This window comes from Balaenoptera musculus, chromosome 12 (genome assembly GCF_009873245.2).
Source record: "Balaenoptera musculus isolate JJ_BM4_2016_0621 chromosome 12, mBalMus1.pri.v3, whole genome shotgun sequence".
Classification (NCBI taxonomy): Eukaryota; Metazoa; Chordata; class Mammalia; order Artiodactyla; family Balaenopteridae; genus Balaenoptera; species Balaenoptera musculus.
In genome coordinates, this window is record NC_045796.1 from 3,965,146 (window position 1) to 3,972,691 (window position 7,546).

The following is a 7,546-nucleotide window of genomic DNA, read 5'->3' on the forward strand; positions in this document are numbered from 1 at the left end:
CTGAGTCAACCCAGGAGTATGAGTCAGGGCTCCCCAGACAAGCAGAGCCAATGGGCTATACGCCTACATCTGTCTGTACATACGTACGAGTGTCTATATATATCCCGCTGGCTCTGTTTCTGTGTAGGACCCTAACACACACACACACACACACACACACACACACACACACACACAGAGGCATTTATTACGAGGGATTGGCTCACGCAATTACGGAGGCTGACAAGCCCCACCATCTGCCGCCTGCAAGCTGGGGACCCAGGGGAGCTGGTGGCTTAGCTTCTACATTCTAGTCTGAGTCCTACGACCTCAGAGCCAGGAGCAGCGATGGTGTGAGTCTCATTCCAGGGGCAGGAGAAGACCAGCGTCCGGGCTCAGGGTCAGGCAGAGCGAGCAACCCCACCGCCCCTGCCTTCTGTCTGTTCCGGCCCCCAGCAGCTTGGATGGGGCCACCCCCACTAGGGAGGGCGATCCGCTTGAGGCTATACTGATTCCAATGCTCATCTGATCCAGCAACAGCCTCCCAGATGCGCCGAGACTTCTGTTCAGCCAAACATCTGGTCCCCGCAGCTCAGGCATTGCCACGTAACACGGACCCTCACAGCAAGACGGTGCTTTCTTCTATCAGGGCGCTTACTGTCATTTGTAAATAGCTCTCCAGCTCACAAAGTCCTCCTTGGATCTCTGCCCTTTATGTGTGTGCTGCCTTTTGCTTTGGCCCTTTTGCATCCCTCCAACATGCTCTGCAGAATCCAGCTTCCCGTGCCCCTGCTCCGGAGGCTTTGGCCAGCGGTGCTGCCACTCGGGTGCTCGGCCAGCTTTGCTGTCATTTCCCCGGCGGTGCTGAATTCCGACCGCGAGTCTGGCTCTGCTTCAGGCACTGAGCATCCAGCCATGAAGGAAAACAAGAGAAACACTGCTTTCAAGGAGTGTCCATGCAAGTGTGGAACGACGGATGAGAAGCGGGCAAGACGGTACATAACGTGTCCAATGGGGACAGCTGTGATGGAGAAAAGCAGGGCAGGAGGTGAGGGACAGTGGTGGATATCTCTAATGAGATGGCATTGTAGCAGATTCCTGATCAAGTGACCCTGGGGTAGCTGACAGTTGCTTAGATATGACACAAAAACTGTCAGCGATAAAACAAATAGATCAATCAGACTTCACTAACATTAAAAATATTTGTGCTTCAAAGGACAAAAAGTGAAAAAAGTGAAAAGACAACCCCCTAAAATGGAAGAAAATATTTGCAAATCATAGATATGATAAGGGACTTGTGTCCAAAATATATAAAAAACTCTTTCAACAATAAAACAACAACAATCCAGTTTCAAAATAGACAAAGGATTTGAATAGACGTTTCTCCAAAGAAGATATACAAATGGCCGATAAGCACATGCAAAGTTGTTCTACATCATTCGTTATTCGGGAAATACAAGCCAAAAGCACAATAGCATACCATGTCACTGCTACTGCAATGGCTAAAACAAAAAAGACAGACAATACCAAGTTTTTGGCAAAGATGCAGAGAAACTACAGCTATCACACATTGCTTGTGGGATTGTAAAATGGTGTGACCACTTCGGAAAACAGTTTGGCCATTCCTCAACATGTTCAACTTAGAGTTTCCATATAACCCAGCTATGCCTCCCCTAGTTACATATTCAAGAAAAATAAAAACTTACTCATACAATACCTTGTACACAAATGTTCACAGCAGCATTACTCATAATATTCAAAAAGTGGAAACAAACCCAATGTCTGTTAACTGGTGAGTGTATACTCAAAGGTGGTCCTTCCACCCAATGGAAAATTATTGAGTCATGAAAAGGAATGAAGCACTGACACCTGCTACAACATGGGTGAAACCTTGAAAACATTATGTTAAGTGAAAGAAGCCGGTCATAAAAGACCACACACAGTATGACTTCATTTATATAAAATGTTCAGAGGAGGTGAATTCATAGAGACAGAAAACTAGATCAGTGGTTACCAGGGGCTGGGGGGCATGAAGATGAGCCATGATGCTAGTGTGTAGAGGGTTCCTTTCAGTGATGACGAAAAAAACTGTCCTCAAAATAGACAGTGGTGATGGCTGCACGATTTTGTGAACATACTGTGAACCACTGAAATGTGAATGTAGCACTAACCACTGAATAGACACTTCAAAAGAGTGAATCTTATGGTATGTTAATTATATTTCAATAAAACTTATGAAAAAGAATGTGTAATTGATTACGTTACATTGGATAAAGAAAAACCTACAAGTCCAGAATGCTCCTCAAAACAAAAAGAAGGAATAAATCCAATAGGTAGTTTGGGAGGTGACCACTACACCAACTCCTTTCTTGAAAAGAGGCAGTTAAAGGTAAGAATAAAACACTTCCCTCTTTAGGAGATGAGATTCCAAATTGATGAGGGAAAGCCCTTTTTACAGAATTGCATCTCATCAGTGTGGATGACATGACAGTGGACATAGCCATTTGCAACCCCTCAGAGCTAATTGATTTGGGCAAGGAGTATCCACGGATGCGAAAGATTCTTGGAAACTGGGCAGCTTCATGACCTCAAAGCATTACCTTGCAGCATCCTTGCTGATCACAAAGGGAAAACCCATCACCACAATAACAAGATACTGTGGTCGCCCCCTCCATGCAGTGATCAAATTTTACATTACTAATAGTGGAAAGCACAGATCACCACCCGAGAAGGACTCTTACTTACCAAGATGTTTTGACTTAAATATACTTGGGCCTTAGACTCACCTCCACTTTGTAGGTGATATAAGACAGGCAGCACAAAACAACCGCAGCACAAAAGAAATAACCAGGCACACCTCAAAGTAGGCAGTGTATGAGACAACTGGTCTGGTCTTCTCAAAGGGCCACTGTCATTAAAAAAATGGAAAAGTGTGACCGTTTTAGGTGAAAAAAGCACAACTCTGTGACTATACTAGAAACCATCAAATTGTAAACATTAAATGAGTGAATTGTACACTATGTAAATTATATATCAAAGCTGTTTAAAGAAAGAGGTAGCAACTAAATGTATGAATTCTTGTTTGAAAATACAGCTATGGATGATATTTTGTGGATGATTAAGGAAAACCTGAATATCGGGCTAGGTATCAGCAGACAGAAAGCAAAGACTTACTTTTCTTCAGTGTGATAGTGTCCTGTGGTTATGGAGGAGAAGGCGGGCGCTGTAGTATTTAGGGCTAAAGACTTGTGATGTCTACTACCGATTCTCAAAAATGTCAGCAAAAATGATGGCGAGAGAGATAAAGTGAATAAGTCAAAATGTTAATATTTGAATCTGGGGGGTTGTTTAGTCTACTGTTGTTTTTTTGAAAGAATAATACATGGCACATTTAGTGGGCATGAGTTTTACTCTACAGTATAGGTGTATAAAAGTGATAATTTTCAAAACTCAGATCTGACTTATCATTCCCCTTCCCACCAGCTGGTGGGAACATCACCCCATTTATCACGGGTGACCTCCTCAAAGTCGTGTGAGAGCCCCCAGGTCTGGGTGCAGGGCGGCCTCTCTGTTGGGCTCCACACTGGGTCCTGAGGACATGCCCTTGTCCAGGGCAGCTGGAGAGCAGGATTGGTGCAAGGTCCTTCTGAGATGGGGTCCACCCTGGATATCTGGGGGTCCACTCTGATGTCCTGCTCTTCGGACGCTATGAGAGACGAGGTGCCACTGGAGGAGCCCCACCTACTTCTCCTCTCGAGGCCTTGGACCCTCCTCTTTCTGTTCCACTACCCACTCCATCCCCACCCCACAAAGGCTCTTTTCTTCTCCCCTGAGCACACTTCCTCCAATGAAATGAGGTTTCCAAAACACACACTGAGAACAAGAAAGGAGAGTCACTCCATACAAGGTCAGCTCTCTGCCTGCATCACAAACCTCCCCAATAACTGAGAAATCTGGAGGACAGAGCACAGATTCTATGGCTGTAAATTACCCTGCAAGGCCCCCAATCCCACCACCAAAACCAGAGAAACAGCTGTGGGTGCCACTCTGTTTAAGGAAAAAGATGCTTTACGAAGGAAGTTCATTTAGCATTTCTCAAAGCATGTTGCATAGTCAGAGCGGAACCTTGAAGAAAAAAAGGTCTGTGATGAAATAACTTTGGGGGCTGCTGGAAGGATAGAATGGGTGCAGACACTCCCACTCCCCCAGATGCTGAGCGTAAACCCTTCTCAGCACTGGCTCAGACTATCCGTCAGGTGCGTCTTGCGCAGGATGGAGAAGGTGGCAAACAGGCACGGGGTGGTCCAGGGCCCCATCACTTGGCCAGGAGCCAGGAGCTCTGCACCCTGCCAGGCGGGCTGGTGACAGCCTGGGCTCCTGGCTGCGGAGCTGCACCTGGAACCAGACTCCATCTCAACTCTAAAATATCACTTAGACATATTTTTCTTATATTGATGTAAACTCTGGCTTGATTTCTTATGAGAGTAACAGTGTTCCCCCACTTTTCTCTGCCACATTGCTGGGAAAATGCCCATTGGACGAACAGAAGGAAGAGCCCTCCTCTTCTGCACCCGATCTGCCTTCCCCAGGGGGCCTTCTCACTCGCTCTCAAAACCCAGGGGACTCTGCCAGATTCCTAAGGCTTGTCAAGCGGGCAAAAGCAGCCGGTTCCCAGCGGTGCAATCACCACCGTCTCTGGGTTTGTTTGGGGGAACCCACAGGCCGCCATGATTATTTTTAAAGGTGAGCAACTCTTTATCCCGATGAAAAACCAGTGATGCAAAGGAAGAGTAAGAAACAGGCCGTGTAGGGAAACATCCGGATGCTTTGTTTCCTGTAGCGACAGGGACTGTCTTCCCCCGGGTCTGCCTGCGTCCCTTGGGAGGGTCCTTGTACCTTTCAGACGTGTACCGGGTTGTGGAATTGAATGCCCCCGGTCGGTAGGTTCTCAACCTTCCCTTCTCCACAGCCCTTTCCTTAGCCATGCTCACATCTCTCCAGTCGTACAACATCAAACAAACAAAGCCCATCACAGCCCAGGGCAGCACCATCTGCAGCGCCTGCTCTGGCTCCCACCCTCCCTCTGCTGCCCAACAGAGACTTGCGTTGGGAGCCTGGGTTTCACCTCTACCTGGAGGGAGCCTCACCTCCCGTTCCGCTCCCGACGCCAGAAGCCTCTTCCTCTGGCTCTGGGTGTGGCACACGGGGTCTCAGGCCAAGTGTCACCTCCTCTGGGGGCAGATTCCTCGGCCAAGAGGAAGTGAGGTTGCAGGTGGAAGGAAGACGGCTGGGCAGCTGACCTTAGCCAGAGGGCACGGCCTGCGCTGTCCCCTGAGCCCAGGATCACAGCGGTCCTTCTAAGGGGGAGGCGGAGGCAGGGATCTGTGAGGTGATGTGAGGAAGACTCGACCAGCCTTTGACCATCAGGCACTTTTAAAAATAACTTTCCTTCAGTTATACTGGGATATAATGGGCATTTAGCACTGTGCACGTTTAAGGCGTACAGCACATTTCCAACCTTTTGGGGTCTTGTAGTGACTTTGCCCTCAAATACCACTTAAAAATAAAGTGATGCTGCAGAAAAGCACCGTCAGGGCAGAGTCAAGGCTGCACGTGAGAAGGTGTGAGCTGCGTGGAGACAGGACTGTGTGGGTCACCTGGGCGGCTGCCCGGCTGCACCGTCCCAGCCCAGCAGGGACCCCACTGCCCTGCCTGCGGTGTTCTCTCACTACCACCTGTCCCGTCAACAATAGTCATAAAAGGAAGCGCAACTGAGTTATCTGTAGTGAGGTGGATGGACCTAGAGTCTGTCATACAGAGTGAAGTAAGTCAGAAAGATAAAAATACCGCATGCTAACACATATATACGGAATCTAAAAAAAAAAAGGTTCTGAAGAACCTAGGGGCAGGACAGGAATAAAGACACAGACGTAGAGAATGGACTTGAGGAGACAGGGAGGGGGAAGGGGAAGCTGGGACGAAGTGAGAGAGTGGCGTGGACATACATACACTACCAAACGTAAAACAGATAGCTAGTGGGAAGCAGCCGCATAGCACAGGGAGATCAGCTCGGTGCTTTGTGACCACCTAGAGGGGTGGGATAGGGAGGGTGGGAGGGAGACGCAAGAGGGAGGGGATATGGGGATAGATGTATACCTATAGCTGATTCATTCTGTTATAAAGCAGAAACTAACACACCGTTGTAAAGCAATTATACTCCAATAAAGAGGTAAAAAAAGTAATAATAAATGCGAGGGCGCCTTTGCCTTAGAAAGAAGTGGAGTCACAGCAAAGGTTTGCTTTTATATATTTTTAAGATTGGAGAAAACGAGAGCACATTTGTTTTCCCGATGGAAATGTTCCATCAGGCGGAGGGAGGGAGGGAGGGAGAAGGAGGGAAGGGCAGGGGCAGAGGAGAAGACCCACAAGTGGGGTGCGGACCCCAAAAAGGCAAGCAGGCAAGGCAGCGCAAAACCCCGCGCTGTGGGCCTTTGATGGGCGAGACTTTCCTTCCACCACGTCAGGAGGGGGTGGGATGGGGGCGGACTTGCAGCCAGCCCTCCTTTCAGTGTGTGGACCTGGAAACGCCCGTCCTGACTCTTACTACTGCCCCGTCACCGTCTCCAATACAGCACCAGGGTTATCCTTCTCCAACGGAAACCTGTGCGCACCTGTCTACTGTGTAAACTCTTCCAACAACTCCTTGCCATCTTGGGGACCAAACTGAATTTCCCTCTTGACGTTGCCCCGTGCACCCGGCCGCTCTCAGCATCCCTACATTTCCGCATCTTCCCGCCTCGGGCTGGCGTGTAATTTCCGTCTAACCTCAAGTTCCCTCTACGCGTCTCCGTTTCACGCCCCCAGAGCTGAGAGGCCACAGAGATGGTTAACAAGTCGGTTCAACTTTGCCCATTTCTGCTCAATGAATTCTAGTAACGGAAACTGTTTATTTTTGACCACTTGCCTTTCCAAGCCGTTGGCTGTTCTGACCCCCCCGAGGCTCTCCTCCCGCCCCCGGCACTTCAGCCTGGGGTCCTTCCGACCACCCCCTCCTCTGCGCCGTTTCCTCTGGTCTCCGCAACGCTCAGATCACCGCGTCTGACCCCTAGGTGGTCTGTCTCTTCTCCACTCTGCATCTTCAGGGAATAAATCGTGCATCTCTGCAGTCCTGGCAAAGTGACAAGAGAGGACGATATTCTTTTTCTTTCTGGACGCGGAGTAGGTTGGAGGACGCGCGGACACGAGCTGGGACGGCTGCCTCGCACCTGCGCTCCGTCGTGTTTTAAGATGTGCTCCAGCGCCACCTAGAGCTGAAACGCAAAATAGCACCATCCGTCCCGGTAGAAATAACTGCAAGGTGAGCCGTTGTTGATTCCTACACAGACGTCTGGCCTCCAGGAAGACCCCTGTGGTTCTGGCAGATCCGTTTGTTGCGCCCATAACGTAATTCTTAATTACATTTCTGCTTCAGACACTTCGTTGAAATATTTAGCAATCGGAGAGCCGCAGGTGGGCTTTTAAGGCTTGCTATTGATTTGACCAACGACTCCCTGAACTGTAGTGTGTA